This window comes from Marmota monax, unplaced genomic scaffold, assembly GCF_021218885.2.
Source record: "Marmota monax isolate L192 unplaced genomic scaffold, Marmota_monax_Labrador192_F-V1.1 WCK01_AAM20220418_F8-fsc00055, whole genome shotgun sequence".
Taxonomy (NCBI): Eukaryota; Metazoa; Chordata; class Mammalia; order Rodentia; family Sciuridae; genus Marmota; species Marmota monax.
In genome coordinates this window covers 5,214,965-5,234,004 of record NW_026695205.1, presented here as the reverse complement: position 1 = coordinate 5,234,004, position 19,040 = coordinate 5,214,965, and the positions used below count along the sequence as shown (strand labels likewise).

General features: G+C 35.5%; 1 protein-coding gene across 6 annotated transcripts in view; it reads left to right on the top strand.

Moving 5' to 3' along the window:
* Positions 1–19,040, top strand: part of Rabgap1l (RAB GTPase activating protein 1 like) — a 616,206-nt gene that overhangs the window by 114,875 nt on the left and 482,291 nt on the right. The window lies entirely within an intron of this gene.

Genomic DNA, 19,040 nt, shown 5'->3' with positions numbered 1-19,040 from the left:
GTATCATATTTTATGTTGAAGAAAAAGTAGGAAAATACATTATCGATTGGTTCATACACGAAGGCATACCTGCCTTAAGCAGAAATAATATAAATGAAAAAATTGAAATCAAGAGAAGTTAAATGAATTGTTAAAATTCATATTGTTAGTTATAATAAGAGCTGAGACTATAGTTTCTTATCTTAAGCCAGTGTATGCTCTTACCTTCTTCCCATAACTCCAGAAACTGGATTGGCTTATAGCTGTTGATGGTAATGTGAGCTGTTGGTCTTTATTGAGACAACGTTAGTAGGAAGAAGAAATTAGGTGAGCTTCCGATACAATTAAAAGATTACGTTATAGTATATATGTCCAGACCATTTTAAATGATTCAAGAGAGAATGGGTTAGTTTTAGATACCTAGAACTATTTCATTCTTTCTGAGAGTTTTGGACTTGTTGGATAATTTCAGAAGTAGTTCTGTGCCTAAACAGGATTAAATCAGATTCTTGGGGACCCCAAACAAGATGAGATGTCTTATACACAAATTATTTTTCCTTGAGAGCTTTCCTACTCTCAAATGTAGTGAAATGTATGAACATGTAACTTGTTCTGATTTGTCCAAATGACTCAAATGTCCTAAGGTCAGTCATGACCTTCCTTTCTCTCTCCCTACCTCCTTCTCTCCTGGACTCCCTTACCAGGGATTCAGCCCAGTGATGCTTTACTGCTGAACGGTTTCCCCAGGCCTTTTTAAAAAGTTTTGCTAAATTGCTTAGGCTGACCTCAAATTTGTAAACCTCTTGCCTCAGCCTCATGAGTAGTTGGGATTGCAGGCATGTGCCACTGTACAGTATCCTGTTTTAAATTGGTAATAACTGTGATTGCATACAAAAACTCTGTACTTTTACTCTCCCCTCATCTTAAGTCATTGATATTAAAATTTCATATCTTGCTAAGTGAAATAAACCAAACCTAGAAATCCAAAAGCCGAATGTTTTCTCTGATAAATGGATGCTGAACCATAGTGGGGATGGGGGTAGGGAAGAATGAAGGAATTTTGGATTGTGCAGAGATGAGTGAAAGGAGGGGAGGGGTGTGGGGATGGGAAAAAAGTGGAATGAGACGGACATTATTTCCCTATATACATGTATGATTACACTACCAGTGTGACTCTGCAATGTGTACAGCCAGAGGAAGCAGAAGTTGTGCTCCATTTGTGTACAGTGCATCAAAAATGCATTCTACTCTCATGTATAACTAATTAGAACAAATTTAAAAATAAAAAATTTCCATTTTCGTCATCTTTTTTTTTTTTTTTTTTGGACTGGGAATAGAACCCAGGGCCTCTTTACACTGAGTTATATCCCCAGCACCTCTCCCACTGCCCCTCCACTTTGCTTTTTTTTTTTTTAATGAATTAAGGTAGGGCCTTGCTAAGTTGCTGAGAGTGGCCTCAAATTTAGATTCTTCTACCTCAGCCTCCCAAGTTACTGGGATTACAGGTGTGTGCCACCATGCCCTGCTTACATCATTTAAAAAATATTGTGTATCTCTTAACAAATTATTATAGTTAGTTATAGTATATATTTGTACTATTCGCACAAAAAGACCAGGCTGAATAGGATCTTCACAGATCCTCACAGCCTTTTATTCAGAAACAGGATTAAACCCACAGGAATGGACTCACTCTCTTGGTGGAAAATGAGCCTCTGGACAAAGGAGGGGACTGGGCTTATATAGGTTATACTGAGAAGTGACTTAATTAATGAGCTTGTCAGTTTTGGGCACTCAGGAAATAGGTTTGTGAGAATTTGAAAATTTGTTTTTACTGGGCAATATTTTTCTTTGGAGAAGAACAGAGGATCTGGGGGTCAATATTCAGTACTTTTTCCTTTCAGATTCCCATTGTACTGCCATTGGGAAAGGATTTATTTGGGGAAGGATCAGTGCTTTGGTTCTTTCTAGGGATTGTTCTGTCACTGAGAAAGAATCAATGCTATCAACGTGGTGCTTTTCTCTGCATTCCCTCTTCCAAGGCTTCATTATTTTGGGGTTTGTCATTTTCCATATCTAATATGTTCTCTATATATTTACATATATGTATTATGTTTATTTATATATGTGATATAAATACATGTAAAATATATTTTCAATAAATATATGTACTATAAATATATAATATTTAATATGTATTTATATAGATAATATATTTAATATTACTTATATGTATAAAATATGTATCTTTTAACTTTTATTCTGAGTTGATTTATGCATCACCATAACAAAATTAGAGAATTCTGATTTTGAATTTTCCATTGAGTTGTATGCATTTACCATTGAGTTGTGTACATTCATATGTTTTTACATTGTTAATTATTACCCTTTCATTTAACTTTTAAGAAAGAACTCCCTTTAGCATTTCTTATAAGGCAAGTCTATCATTGGTGAATTCCCTTTTGTTTGTTTGCAAAAATCTTAGAATGGGGGCTGGGGCTGTGGCTCAGTGGTAGAGCACTGGCCTAGAATGTGTGAGGAGCTAGGTTTGATCCTTATCACCACCTAAAATAAATAAATAAATAAATAAAATAAAGGTAGTGTGTACACCTACAACTAAAAAAATATTAAAAAAAAATCTTAGAACGACTTTGTTAGGTATAGTATTCTTAGTAGGAAGGTTATTTTCCCTCAATTTTGTGAATCTCAACCTCTTCTGGCCTGCAAGGTTTGTGCTGAAAAAATCCAATTTTAGTCTTATGTAGGCTTCTTTATGTGACAAGCTACTTTGTTCTTATCGATTTTATAATTGTCTTTGATATTTGACAATTACAATATATAATATGTGTCAGTGTAGAATTTTGGGGTTTCAGTTTATTTGAGCTCTTTGGGTCTCATGAATCTGGATATCCATTTTTCTCCCCAGATTTGATATGTTTTCAGTCATTATTTTTAAAATAGACCTTCTCTTTGTTTTTTTCTCCTTCTGAGACTCCTTTAATGTGTATATAGTTTCACTTGATGGTATCCTATGATTCCCAGAGATCTTCTTTGCTTTTTTTGATTTTGGCTTCTCTGAGTGGTTGGTTTTAAATGTCTTTGAGTTCACTGATTCTTCTGCTTGATTGAATCTGTTGAGGTTTTCTTTTAAAAATTTTCAATTCAGCCATTGCATTTTTCGATACTATGATTTAAAAAATGATTTCTATTGATTTCCTGAACTTATTTTGTTGATACATCGTTTTCCTGATGAATTTATTTGTGTTTTCTTATGGTTTGCTAATCCTGAAGGGGACTATTGTCAGTCCTTGGTCATTTAGTTAATGGTTCTCCATTTTGATTGATTGATTGATGGATGATGCTGGGGATTGACCCAGGGTCTTGTGCATGAGAAACAAGTACTCTCCCACTATATCCCCAGCCCTCCATTTTTAAGTGGTTAGTTATTGCAGCTTTATTAATTTCCTTTGGTGGTATCATGTTTCCCTGATTTTTGGTGATCCTTGTGTCCTTGTAGTTGAAGAAGTGATCACTTTTTTTCAACCTTTACACATTTACTTGGGCAGGGAAAGACCTTCACTTGTTTACTTATCCTAGGATTCTAGATGGGCCGTTGGGTAGCATCCATGGGTGGGGGAAGTTGCTGGGGTCTTTGATTTGATGTTCCCACTGCCCCTTCCTGGGAATCACCCCATAATTCTGGGAAAGTTGCACCTATACCTTGTATTCTTACCCCCCTCCCCCCGCGAAACTATAGGCCCAGGGGATCCCTCTCCATGAAATGCTGTGCTGGCCTAGGGGTGTGACAACATGATCAAAGTGAAGCTATTTCCCTCATTCTTCTAATGCAGTTTTTCACAGGTTTGTGCTTCAAGGGGGCATTCAGCCTCTCAGGTTCTGAGATCTTTGAAAAGGCATTCTTGTCTATGTATAGTTGCTAATTAGTATTTCTGAGAGGGAGGCAAGAGCTGGGGACTTTGTATGTATGCCCACCTTGCTACCAGAACCTGCATACTTTTGATATTGTTATTTTAAAAATTGCACTTTTGATTGTTCATTATTAGATATAAAAAGAAAGTCAATTTTTTAATGTTAATCATATTACCTTCAAAAACTTAATGAACTTACAAATTATTTTCATAGCTTTTCTAGATCCCTTAAAGCTTTATTTATGAGACAATATTATTTACAAATAAAGTTTCATAACCTTGTTTTCAAACTGAATACTTGTAATTTATTTTTTTTGTCTTTATAAATTTTTAATTTTTTTCCATGAACAGTGTTATATTTTTACCAAATATTATCTCTGTATTTACAAGGCTTTTCCTTTTTCTGCTGTTGATATGTTGGAATTACATTGAGTGATTTTTTTTTTTTTTAAGTGTTAAGCTAACTTGAATTCTTTAGGATAAATTTCTCTTGGTCATGGTAGTATTGTTTTAATATATCTGTCACAATAGCATTCTTTTTATATGTAGCTCTGTTAGATGAAGTACTGTCAATTAATAATTTGTGTATCTCCTCTATGAGAGATACTGATCTTTAGTTTTCTTGTGTTGTATTTTTGGGGCTTTAATATTAATATAATGTTGTTTTCAAAAATGAGTGGACAGAATATGATATATCAAGAACTATGTAATGTTTTGAATAACCAACAATAAAAAATAAAAAAAAATAATAATAAAAAAAAAGAAGGCAACAACAACAAAAAAAATGAGTGGACAGGGGCTGGGGTTGTGGCTCAGTGGTAGAGCGCTTGCTTAGCATGTGTGAGGCCCTGGGTTCCATTATCAGCACCACATAAAAGTAAATAAAATAAAGGTATTGTGTCCAACTACAACTAAAAAAAAATAAATGTTAAAAAAAATGAATGGACACTTTTGTTGGAAAAGCTTATATTAGATTTGTATTATTTCTTACGTCAAACTCAAAGTCTAGGGCTGAATTTTTTTTTGAGTTTATTAAAAAATGTTCTTAATACGGTAACAACTTTTGACTTGTTATTGAAAAAAGTCATGTTTCTTCATGTTGTATAATAAAGGTAACATAAGAGAATATATAGTTTTAAGCTTCTTTTTGCCGAAATTCTCTGATACAGTGTAGTCATTTATGCAAGGCTAGAATAAATTTTTAAAAAGTCTCCTCTTTGCTTCTCTTCAAAAAGTGATGAATAATAACAGAAGATGGCCTAAAAAAGTCAATTTTTTTTCAGGTATTCATGTTTTAATTTTTTTAATTCTAATTTGTTATGACAGCAGAATGTATTACAATTAGTACACATACAGAGTATAATTTTTCATATCTCTGGTTGTATACAGAGTAGAGTCATATCATTTGTGTCTTCATACATGTACTTAGGGTAATGATGTCTTTTCATTCCACTTTCTTTCGTACATACCCCCAAGCTCTCTTCCTTCTCCTTCCTTCCCTTTACTCTATCTAGAGTTCCTTTAATCTTCCCTTGGGTCCCCCCAACCCCATATGAATCAACATCCTTAAATCAGAGAAAACATTTGGCTTTTGGCTTTTTGGGATTGGCTAACTTCACTTAGCATGATATTCTCCAACTCCATCCATTTACCTACAAATGCCATGATTTTATTCTCTTATTGTTGAATAATATTCCATCGTGTATAGTGTATATATACACCACATTTTCTTTATCCATTCACCTACTGAAGGGCATCTAGGTTGGTTCCACAGTTTAGCTATTGTGAACTGTGCTGCTATAAACATTGATGTGGCTGTGTCCCTCTAGTATGCTGTTTTTTAAAAAATTAATTAATTAATATTTCATACATGTCAATAGCGGAATGAATTACATTCATGATTATCCATTCACAGCACAATTTTTCATAACTCTGTATATTAAAGTATGTTCCCGGCAAATTATGCCATTATACATGAGCTCTATTATTGATTTTTTTTGCATTCCAATTCTTTATACACCTTTACACCACAATTTATTATATCTGTTTGTATATAAGGTATGTTGACACCAAATTCACATTTTCATACATGTATTTTGTACAATGATGACCATCTCCTTCCACTATCCTTGGTATTCTCCTTCTCCCTCCCTTTCCCTCCCACCCCTATTTACTATCTGGAGGTAATCTTCCTCCCCTGCTCTCCCTCCCTACCCCACTTTGAGTCACTCCCCTTGTGTCAGAGAAAACACTTGGCATTTGTTTTTTCGGGATTGGCTAACTTCACTTAGCATAATCTTCTCTAATGCCATCAATTTCCCTGCAAATGCCATGATCTTATTCTTTTTTAGTGCCGAGTAATATTCCATTGTGTATAAATACCACATTTTTTTTTTATCCATTCATCCAATAAAGGACATCTAGGTTGGCTTCACAGTTTAGCTATTGTGAATTGTGCTGCTATAAACATTGATGTGACTGTGTCCCTGTAGTATGCTGTTTTTAGGTCCTTTGGGTATAGTCCGAGAAGAGGAATAGCTGGGTCAAATGGTGGTTCCATTCCCAGCTTTCCATGACATCTCCATACTGCTCTCCAAATTGGCTGCACTAGTTTGCAGTCCAGCACTTGTTGTTGTTTGTCTTCCTAATATCTGCCATTCTTACTGGAGTGAGATGGTGTCTTAGAGTAGTTTTGATTGGCATTTCTCTGATTGCTAGAGATGGTGAGCAATTTTTTGTATATTTGTTGATTGATTGTATATCCTCTTCTGAGAAGTGTCTGTTCAGGTCCTTGGCCCATTTATTGATTGGATTATTATTATTATTATTTTTTTGTGCTTATCTTGTTGAGTTCTTTATATATCCTAGAGATTAGAGCTCTATCTGATGTGTGAGGGGTAAAAATTTGTTCCCAGGATGTAGGGTCCCTATTCACCTCACAGATTATTTCTTTTGCTGAGAAAAAACTTTTTAGTTTGAATCCATCCCATTTTTTGATTCTTGGTTTTAATTCTTGTGCTATAGGCTCTTATTAAGGAATTTGGAGCCTAGCCCCACATGATGACAATTAGGGCCTACTTTTTCTTCTATTAGATGCAGAGTCTCTGGTTTAATTCCTAGATCCTTGATCCATTTTGAGTTAACTTTTGTGCATGGTGAGAGATAGGAATTCATTTTCATTTGGTTCCATATGGATTTCCAGTTTTCCCAGCACCATTTGTTGAAGATGCTATCCTTTCTCCAGTGCATGTTTTTGGCACCTTTGCCTAATATGAGATAGAAGAAAATGAATATAATATAAAATAATATGAGATATGAAGAAAAATAACAAGAAAAGAAGAAGAAAAGGAGGAAAAGAGATAGAGAGAAAGGAATGAAAAGAAAAAGATAAAAAGAAAAAAAGAAAGAAGGAGAGAAAAAGGAGAAAAAAACAACACTCTTAGAATTCTGTTTTCTTCTCTTCCAGTAGGTGGTGTTGTGCATTCCAGGTTGGGTCTCTGCCCTCAGGGTGGTTTTAGCAACTCCTGTGAGGAGGCTCTCCCTCACCTGCCTGGTGCCTCTCCAATTTAGGTCTCTTTGGGTTGCTCCCAGTCTGTATCCCTCGCCCCCTCCTGCCCACCAGGTCCCAATTGCGAGATCACTTGTTCACCCTGGGCGGGAGGCGCCCTGGCTGCCATATGCTCCTGATCAACTGAGTGCTATCTCTGTGCTGGGTAGTCACCATGTTATCGTAGCTGGGGAGAGGGGGAGTTGGAAACCAGCAACCTGTTCTGTTAAATTCCCTCTGATAGTCATGCCCACCGAGAGCTGGAGAGAAAGGTTTTGAGTTATCACAGCAGGGGGAGGGGGAGTTGGAGACCATGGACCTTCTCAGTTGCACTCTGCTCTGATAGCCCTGCTCACCAAAAGCTGGGGAGAACTGTTCTGAGTTATCAGAGCTGGGGAGAGGGAGGGCAGGGAACCACACACCTGTTCAGACGCCCATCGTGATGTCAGCCACACCCGCCAGAAGTTGACGGTATAGATTTTCCACCCGTTTCCTGCGCCGGGTGTCCTTTGCGGTGGAGGGAGCTGGGCTGTTCCTTTGCTATGCCCAGAACTCGGTCCTTGGTCCCGTGTCCTGCGCTGATGCGGGTTGCAGTCTGGCACGCTTCAGCCCTGAAGGGGCAAAAACCCCTGCACCTCTGCTGCCAGAAAGCCACTCAAATTCACTCAAACTCCGCTTGTCTGTGGCGGGTTCCAGCACCGCGCTGCTGGTTGCTTCCATGGCAAAGAGGGACTACTCTCCCCTCCCCACCACCTGTGCTGTTCTTGAAATAATCCGCTGTTCAGGATCCTGCCACGTGCTCCAAGAAGCTTAAATTCATCAATGGGAGTCCCCGTGGGGGAACAGGTTCACCTGCTCCCTGGGAGTCATACACAGAGCCGCCAGTAATGGGTTCTCCTCTACTCTGCCATCTTGGTATCTAGTGTGCTGTTTTTAAGTCCTTTGAGTATAGTCCCAGGAGTGGTACACCTGGGTCAAATGGTGGTTCCATTTCCAGTTTTCTGAGGATTCTCCATACTGCTTTCCATATGGCTGCACCAATTTGCAGTCTCACCAGCAGTGTAAGACTGTGCCTTTTCCCCCATATCCTTGGTAACCCTTCTTGTTTATATTCTTAATAGCTGCCATTCTGATTGGAGTGAGATGAAATCTTAGAGTAGTTTTTTTTTTTTTTAAATAACTTTATTTATTTATTTACATGTGATGCTGAGGATTGAATCCAGTGCCTCTCACATGCTAGGCAAGCGCTCTACTGCAGAGCTACAACCCCAGCCCCAAATCTTAGAATAGTTTTGATTCGCATTTCTCTAATTGCTAGAGATGTTGAACATTTTTTCATATATTTGTTGACTGATTGTATATCATCTTCTGAGAAATGTCTGTTCATTTCCTTGGCCTACTTATTGATTGGGTTATTTGTTTATTTGTTGTTAAGATTTTTGAGTTTTTTTATATATCCCAGAGATTAGTACTCTAACTGATGTGCATGTGGTAAAAATTTGCTCCCAAAATGTGGGCTCTCTACTCACTTCACTGATGATTTCTTTTGCTGAGAAGAAGCTTTTTAGTTTGAATTGGTGAAAGACCTCTACAACGAAAACTACAGAACGTTAAAAGAAAATCTTAGTAGATGGAAAGATCTACCTTGCTCTTGGGTAGGCTGAATTAAAATTGTCAAAATGACTATATTGCCAGAAGCACTATACAGATTTAATGCAATTCCAATAAAAATTCCAATGGCATTCCTCCTAGAAATAGAAAAAGCAGTCATGAAATTCGTCTCTAAAATTAAGAGACCCAGAATAGCTAAAGCTATCCTCAGCAAGAAGAGTGCAGCAGGTGGCATAACTATATACCAGACCTGAAACTATACTACAGAGCAGTAGTAACAAAAACAGCATGGTATTGGCACCAAAATAGATTGGTAGACCAATGGCACAGAATAGAGGAGGATTTTATATATACAATATATATTGCCTCTATATAATTACATATTTCATATATATATATATATATATATATATATATATAAAATATGTAATTATATAGAGGCAAGCCTATATAATTACAGTTATGTGCATATATGTGTATATATGAAGAAGTCACAATGAATTTCACTATTAAGTATGTTATAATATACTAGTGAAATAATAATAATGAAGAAAAAAAGGTTTGTATTATTTCTTCCTTAAATGTATAATTCACCAGTGAAACCTTCTGGCTCTGTAGGTTAATTTGTGAGAAGTATTTTACTTTGAATTGAATTTTTTAGTAGATATGAAGTTATTCTATTTTTTAGTATTTTTATTCACTTAAAGTATTATATAATTAAGGACTGGACTATGTTTTTATACTTAGGTTTGATGAAGAGTGGACAGGTTGGAAAAGCATGATGGGGGTACAAAAGTGGCTGTTACCTAATGTTGATAAATTGGGTGGAACTCAGCAATGTCTGTTCAGATTCTTCTTGGTTTCCCTATGGAATATGGAGTCAAGTGCGTTCTTTGTCTCATGAATTCAAGGGATGAGATTCATGGACAGGAGAAGGTGAAAAGAAAGTATAAGAATTTATTAAAGTAAACCAGATTAAAGCTCCCATGGTGATAGAGCGAAGGTGAGAGTGACCTTTCTGCTCTTGCTGTTGTCTCACATGCTAAGGTGCTGTATTTTGGGGTAGCATTTCCTAAAGTTCATCAGTCTTATCATGAGACTGCATAATAAATATATTATTTATTTTAAAATATTTTTAAAATTGAATACAGCAGCATTTCCTGCAAGTATTGAAATGAGAATAGGTGGTTGATTACAGGTCTTCATCAAAAATTGTGGAATTGTTAAGTGAATGAGTAGGATTGATTTTGAACTCGCAGTGTAAAATTAGGAAAGAATTCTTACATCTACTCTTCTGCAATGCATTAAAAATCTAACATGCTGTTTTTTAAGTAAAGAAAGATGGCAAGCATAGAGACTTGGGGTCATTTCATTAAATGTCAGCATTCTTCTCCTTTCTCTTCCCTTTGTGGCATTTAAGAAAGCACTAACTACCAGGTGGTCTGTGAGTGAAGCATAATCCACTGATCTAAAGACTTGTATTCTTTCAGCTTTTTGAAATAAAAAAAAGTATATGACAAAGAGATCATGTTGGATCTAATGTGGAAAGGAGCAGCATAATTGATATTTAATGAAGAAATTTTGACTGTATCATAACACCGCTTATTCAACATTTTGAAGTCTGTTCATAAAAGGCTTCCCACTTTATTCTAGCACTTAAATGTAGTAAAAATGGATGACAACAAAGTAATTTTAAGCATGAAGGAGTGTACACATGGAGATATGAACTTGGAAAATGTAACACTTCCATAAATGAACTCAGTGATTTTTGTTTTTTTCTTATTTAAGCATCTCTGAGAAGACATTGTCAGGCGCAGGTTTAGATGATGAGATGAAGTTAGTGTACAATATTTTCATCTCTAGATGACAGCTGAGTCAGCAACACTGAGGATGCATTGGGTACTTTTCTAATCTTATTCTGGGGATGTGTGATAGACTGCAAGGAACAGTTCGAGGCAATTAGAGAAAAAATAATATTATGAAGGAAGAAATGCTCATGTTTATTTAAAAAATAATCTGAAGCAAGTTTATGAAGGAAGAAATGCTCATGTTTATTTAAAAAAATAATATGAAGCAAGTTTATTTATTTTACATTAGCTTAGGATATCCAGAGCCTTTTGAGGCCATCGTAGCATGTTTTCATGCAGACTGACATCTCTTGAGATAAAATTTAAGGTTTAAATAACTGAAATAATTTTTATTAGCACATATGATGTCATGATGAACAGATTTTTCTGAAAAATATATTACTGCTTATTAAGGAGATTTTTCAACTCTAATTTTAAAAAGTTGTTGTTTAGTTGTTGGGGCATCTGTCCTGAAAATACATATTGAAGTTTATATTTACTTGAAAAGAAATCACTTTTTCCCATTTGTATGTGTGGTGAATATCATATATGGTACATGGATATGGTACATGAATATGGTACATGGATGTGGTACATGAAGTCTTCTGAATTTATATATAAATAAGTATGGCAGATGAGGCTGGTTCTCAATAGATAGTAGCAAATAAGCCCCAGAAGGAGTCACTATATCTCTTAAATCCATAGTTTACTTATTATAAAATAAGAGTGTGGGTAAATAATGTTCTGAAGTCTTCTATCTCTAAAATTGTGCCATTGAAATTAGTGAGTTACATAAAAGATTTTTAGTACAAATAATTCCATGACTGTTACAGTTGAGTTAATTCAGAGTATAGGCTTATTTATAGTCTCTGTGTTTTGGTAGTGTTCATAGTAAGGGTACAATGTTTAAAATATAATCCTTCCAAAGGATCTCTGTTTCATCTTGTGTTATTATAAGGAAATATGTAAAAGTCACTATTATACAAGGAATCACATGATAAATACCAAATGAAAAGAATATGCATAATGTTATCAAAGCAAAGACCATGAAATAAGTAGACCATAAAGTAACATAGAAAGGTAAATCAAAATATTAGTGATTTGGTCCTGATTCTAGGCATGAGGTGGTCTCCTGTTCTGCCATTTGATAATTCTGTCTGTGAGCCTCTGCTTCTTCATGTATAAAAACGAGATAAAAATATTACCTACTGCACTGAAATGTTTGCTCATTTACTCATTCATCTATTTGTTCAACAAACATTTCTTGTCTATTCTGTGACAAATTGTTTTTTAAATGTTGGGGATACAGTGGTGAAAAACACCAAAGAGGTCCCTCTTCAAGGAGCTTGCAATCTCTCAACAGAAGGAGGATACAAGGAAGGGACAGACAGGGAACCAAATGGCAAAATAGTGGGTAGTAATAGAATGGTATGGATACTTTATGTTGATTGGGTAGTCCAAGAAGGCCTTCCTGAGACAGTGCTATTTAAATGTCTGGAAGTCTGAATGACAAGAAGAAACCATATATAGGAAGATCCAGGGAAGGCCTTGCAAAGGATCAGCTAATGTTAAAGTCCTAAAGTTTTTTGTTTTGGCAGTACTGGGTTTGGAATCCAGAACCTTGTGCATGCTAGGCAATCATTCTACCACTGAACTACATGCTTGGCCCTGCTTTTAATTTTATTTTGAGACAGAGTCTCACTATGTTGCCCAGACTGCCCTCAAAGTTGTGATCTTCTTTTCTCAGTCTTCCAAGTAATTGCAGGGGGATTGCAGGCATGCAACCACCATGCCTAACTGCGAACATCCTAAAATATGAACATGCTTGGGTTGTTGTCAGAATTGAATATTTGTTATCATTATTATTTCCATTATCATTACCTCTTCAAGAAGATGTACAGAGTAGCACTAGAATAGGGTGTGGAAGCCACTTTTACTTCTTCCTTGTTCCTGAATGTCACTTGCATATTGTACTTTAGGTTAGACTGTCTCATGCCTTAAAGTCTTATATCAAGTAGCAGCATAAAACAACAACAAATAATGCATCTGGAGCACTTTCTGTGTATTCAGCCTTGTTCCAGGTGCTTTACGTCTATGTTGTGTCTGACTAGGAACAGGATTTAGATTCAGAAAAGGGAGAATTCTCAAGAAAACAAGAGAAAAAGAGAAGTTAGAATTAATTTAGAGGAGTTAAAATGCCAAAGTGAAAGAAAATGAGACTACAGATGAAGGGTTAAGGGGAAGGAAAGACTCCCATCACTTTTTTTTTTTTGGTGTCTGATATTGAACCCAGGGGCCGTTTACCATTGAGCTATTCCTCCAGTTCTGTTTCATTTTGAGACAGGGCTTTGTTAAGTTGCTGAGAGTCTGAAACTGGCTTTGATCTTGCAATCTCCTGCCTCAGCCTCCCAAGTTAACTGGGATTATAGTGTGAACCACCATGCCAGGCTAAGACTTTTCTCTTGAGAAATCTGTTCTCCAAATGCCATCTTCCTGTCTTTTGTTTTTAGACACAGGGATAGTTTGGAGGGAGGAGGTTTGCTTGTTAGAATAGGATAGGTTCCAAGTTATGATAAAAGTTATAACAATCTTACCTGTTCTCAGAAGTTCCTGTGACTTTACTGTCAGTAAACGAAAATGCACTTCAGTCTTCTCCAGGAGTATTAGAGTCCAGCTGGTGTTAGAAGTGGCTGCCTTTCTTACACTTTTTTCCCTATCTCAGTTCTCCTAAAAGCTTGATTTTGAGTTCTGCACTAAGTATAGTTTTAATGTTAAACCCTTTCCACCAAATCTCTTCTTTGCTTTTGGGTATCTCAGCATTCCTTTAGTTGTGTTACTGGACCTAGATCAGGCTGATTGTTGCTCAAAAGCCAATATATGGGAGGTGAGAATTGATGGGAAGGAAATCAGGTTTATTCTAGGGCCAATACCCCTGAAGGTGGAGAGGGCCATCCTCCTCAGATTTCTATCTTTGGGAACTAAGGGAAGAACCGGGCCTTTCTAGGGGGGAAAGGAGAAAGGGGTGGGCAGTGGGCAGGACAACTACCTGATAAGGCAGGATCTTCATTCAAGGCATGTCTCTGTGTTGTGTGTGTTCTCCTCCCCCCGCCATCTGCCCCCATGGAACCTTGTGATTGACTTTTTAGATTTTGGATTGGATTTTTTATATATATTTGAAACACTAATACCTACTGTTCAGAATCTTTACAGTGAGATCCAGGAATCTGGACTTATTTATTTATTTGAGACAGTGTCTCACTGTTTCCCAGTCTAGTCTTGATCCTAATGCCTCAGCTTCCTGAGAGCTGGGAATACAGGTACACATCCCCATAGCTGTCAGGCAAGTTTTTAAAAGATCACCAGTGACTCAGATAAAGCTGGATTGAGAAGTACGGTCTTGAAGAAATCTTGTTTTTAACAAAAATCTATATAAACTATATAATAGAATCAGATAGTCTAAGCTGCACACCAAAATCACATGAAAATCACCAAAATCACACACACACACACACACACACACACAATTCCTTATATTTCCTTCTTAACAGGTAAAGATAAAAAGAAAGTCAATGCTAAACAGAATTGCTAACCTAGCCAAAAAACAAAATGACTTTTATACCCTTTAATTTTCCTAAAATATAAGTGTTCCACCACCTTATTATTTTTTATCTTCATCTTTCTGCATATAAAACATTTACTACTATTATTTGGTTACTCTTGGTTATTCATCAAGTTAATACATTTTATTTAAATAGGTTTAAATCAACATGTACCTCCAAAAGGGAATTTTCCTTTTATACTTTTTAAAATTTTTAAGAAGTTACTTTTTAAGGAATACTTTTTAATAGTTAATAAGACTTGGTCTCCAACTGTAATGGGGTGCTCTTTCAGGAGTTGTCCTTGGCAGAGTTACTTTTGCTTCCTATTCCTCTGCCCAGCTTTCTAAATTATAATGAAAGTGTATACCCAAATGATTAAGATGTTAACTGCTTAACAATCTTTCTTCAGAATTGCAGAATGCACAACATCTGAATATTTTCAGAACATCAGAATGTGTAACACTCCTTCATATTATTTCAACTAACACAAAGCATACAAATTGCTATGATGTTTGACATATAGAAAAATACTGTTTGTAACTAGCTCCCAGGAGGCTAGTTGCATTGTGATGAATCTTTGTAACTTAGTCACATTTATTGAGTGCCTGTCATGTCACTAAGTTGATGAATTTTAATATGAATGATGCAATTTATTTTGTAATTACATATTTTTAAAATTTATCTAATAATAAGTTAATACTGAAAATAAAAAAAAAATTAATGAAGAAATACATTATTTGAAGCCCATTTGCTACGTACATTATTTAGGTTCTATATGAGATCAAAGTAGCATACAATTTCCTTATGTTTGCTTCTGAACAGGTAAAGATAAAAAGAAAGTCAATGCTAAACAGAACTGCTAACCTAGCCAAAAAACAAAAAAGATTTGGGCTGGTGCTGTGGCTCAGCAGTAGAGCGCTCGCCTGGCATGTGGGAGGCCCTGGGTTCAATCCTCAGCACCACATAAAAATAAACAAAATAAAGGCATGCTGTCCATCTGCAACTACCAAAAAAAAAAAAAAATTAAAAAAAGTAGCAGAGATTTTATTTGTATAGGAAATAGTTTTATTTCTTCCATTATCCCATCTCCTCCTCTCCTTCCCCTCCCCTCTCTTTTTCTTTCCCTCCCTCCCTCCCTCCTTCCCTCCAGCCCTCCTTGCCTTGGTGTACTGGCCAGGACTTCCACTGAATGTTGCTGAGGAGTGTCACCTTAACAATAAGTGTTGGGTTTTGCTCATCTCAGGAGGAAAGTATTCAATATTTCACCATTATGTATGATGTTAGTTGTAAGTTTTTTTAGTTACCATTTAATAAGATAGTAAAGCTCCCTTATATTCCTGGTTCACTGAAAGGTTTTAACCTGGAATGAATGCTGATTTTTCTTCAAATGCTTTTCACACATCAATTGATATGATCATGTGGTCTTTCTTCTTTACTCCCAATCTTTTCATTCCCCAAATAAAATCTCTGGTTGTGACATATTATTATATGTGTTTGTAAAATTGAATGTGTAGAAGTTTTCATTTTCAGAAGGATTTTAACTACATATTCAATTTTGTTCAGTAGATATTTTTTAGGTTATCTGTTTCTTTTTGGATAGAGTGGATAGTTAGTGGCATTTAAGGAATTTGTCCAATTAATAGGCAGAATTTATTATCCTTTTGATGTTTATGGCATCTGTAGTGATATCCACTTTTTTGTGTCATTTTTTTCTTTGTCACTGTTATTGGAGCCTTCTCAATTTATTCATTCTTTCAAAGAACTGTTTTTTATTTCATTGATTTAAAAATTTTCTTTTCCCAATTTTATTTATCTTGTTATCTTTATTTCCTTCCTTCTGCTCACTTTGGGTTTTTTTTTTAACTTCTTTTCCTAGTTTCTCTAGATGAAAGTTGAGGTATTGAGTTTTTTTTAAATATTTATTTTTTTTTAGTTTTAGGAGGACACAATATCTTTATTTTACATTTATGTGGTGCTGAGGATTGAACCCTGTGCTTCATGCATGCCAGGCAAGCACTCTACCACTGAGCCAGAACCCCAGGCCCGCCCCCGCCCCAATTGAATGTTTGATGTTTTTTTTGGTAACATTTTATAGCTCTAAATCTCCCCATGTGTATTATTTAGATATATCCCACTGGTTTTGTTATTTTATTTTCATATTTTGATTAATCCAAAATATTTTATAATTTGAACATTCCCCTTTGGCTTTTTTTATCCTTGGATTATTAAAAGTGTGTTTCATTTCTAAGTATTTGGGAATTTTTTAGATATATTACTGTTACTGATTTCCAATTTTATTCTGGCCACTGAACATATTTTTCATGATTTTAATTTTTGAAACTTTTATTGTTTTATAACCCAGGAAGTGTTTTATTTTGGTGAATGTTTCATGTGCATTTAAAAAGAATGTTTTCTGCTCTTCTTAGGTAGAGTGGTATGTAAATTTGAGGTTCTATTGATGATGCTGCTCAATTCTTTTATAACCTTGCTGTTTTTGTGCTTTTTCTTTTGATTACTATAAGAGGAATGTTGGAAGTCTTTCATTATAAAATTGGAATTGTGTGGTTGCTTCATTTCTGTCAATTTTTGCTTCATATATTTGAGACTCTGTTGTTAGGTGCATACACTTGTAGGATTCATAAATGTCCTTGTTGAATTGATCCTTTTTAACATTGTGTAATGTCTTTTATCCTTAGTGATTTCTTGTCTTGCTTGGTAGTCTAGTCTCTTTGGCTCTTTTTCGATTTGTATTTTTTAAACCTTAGTTCTCATGTTCCAACAAAAGACATTTCAAGCCAGACATCAAAATCCAGGCAAGGAACTTTATTATAAGTGAAAATATTAGTAAGGCTCACTCTCAAGAGAGAGAGTAGGTTGTCTCCAAGCAGAGAATGAAAAAGGGAACAGTGATGTCTCCAAATTTATTACCATTTGATGTTTGCCTTGAGAACTGGGGTCTGCCTTCTGCACTCTGCCAACTGTATGTCAGGCAGTAAAGTTTTTGACCCTAGTTTGTCCTCTCAGGTCATGGTGGCCATCCTATTCAGGGGTGCTCATCTGCAAGTCAGTCCTATGTCAGTGTGGACATTGGTCAGAATGTGGCTGGTCAGAATTTAACCTTAGTGCACCGGCACTACTAAAGAAACCTCTCTTCTGAGATATATGGAGATAACTATGGCCATAAATCCTAGCTTTATAGTGACCTCAGTAGACCCTGTCAGGAGTTGGTCCCATTAATCCTTCTTTCTTGACATATTTCTTTAATTGGTTCCCTTTGTTTCTACCTGTTCATTCTCAAGGTTTGTGTATGTGGTGTTTTTATGAAAGCCATCTAATTATACATTTGACTTCAAAGTAACTTAAAAAAACCTGTGACCTTGCCATTTATTTCTCTGCTCATTACTGACTACTATCTAACATGTCCATAAATTTTCTCATTTTACTTTTAACTTACCTATATTATTATATTTAGTGTGAGTTTTTTTTTGTTTGAGACAATATAATTGATTCTTATTCTCCTTTAATTGGTATGTGTAGGCCATTTAATTTAATATAATTATTGATATGTTTGCATGTAAGTCTTCTATTTTATTATGTATTTTCAGCTTGTTTCCTGTTTTTCATTTCTGTTTTCACCTTCCCTGTTATTATTTGGATTATTCAAACCTTTTGCAAGTATTTAATCTTTTCTGTATTTCTTTTTATGGTTCTATTAATGGTTCACTATGAATTGAGTCCTCTGTTTCTGGAGTATAGTAGAAATATAGCAATAATTTGGTTGCTTTAAACTTAACCACTTAACTTTTCATGACTATCTTTTTAAAAATATCTTTATTTTAATGTGGTGCTGAGGATCGAACCCAGTGCCCCACGCATGCCAGGCAAGCATGCTACCACTTGAGTCACATCCTGAGCCCCTCATGACTGTCTTTTATTTCTCTAATTGCTGTGTAATGGACAATTTTAACTTTTATTATTTGAAGTGATTTTAAAGATATACTTGAAAACTGACTGTCATTCAAGATTAATTCTTGAAAACAGTTAATAATTAAAATTGTTAAATTTTTGTAACTTTAAATGTAGTACAGTAGAGATAATTGTATTTCTGTATATACCTATATTCTTATTTTGTGTCTTTTAGATTCTAGTATGGTGCTGCAAACATAATAATGATGAATTTCTTCCAAATTCTTCTGTGAACTTCAAAAGTGTCATACCTAACCACCTTTTTTTAAAAAAAATATTTATTTTTTAGTTGGACACAATAGTTTTATTTTGTTTATTTTTATGTGGTGCTGAGGATCGAACCCAGGGACTCGAACGTGCTAGGCAAGCGCTCTATCGCTGAGCCACAACCCCAGCCCATACCTAACCTTTACAGTTTGGAGGAATAGTGGTGATATTTCTGTGTTATTGATACAGATATTATGACTCAACCCAGTAATTTGTCTAGTTTCACACATCAGACTGCAAGTGAAATTTGAGTTCAGACTCCAGGTCTTTTTGATCCCAAATCCACGCGTTTTACCAT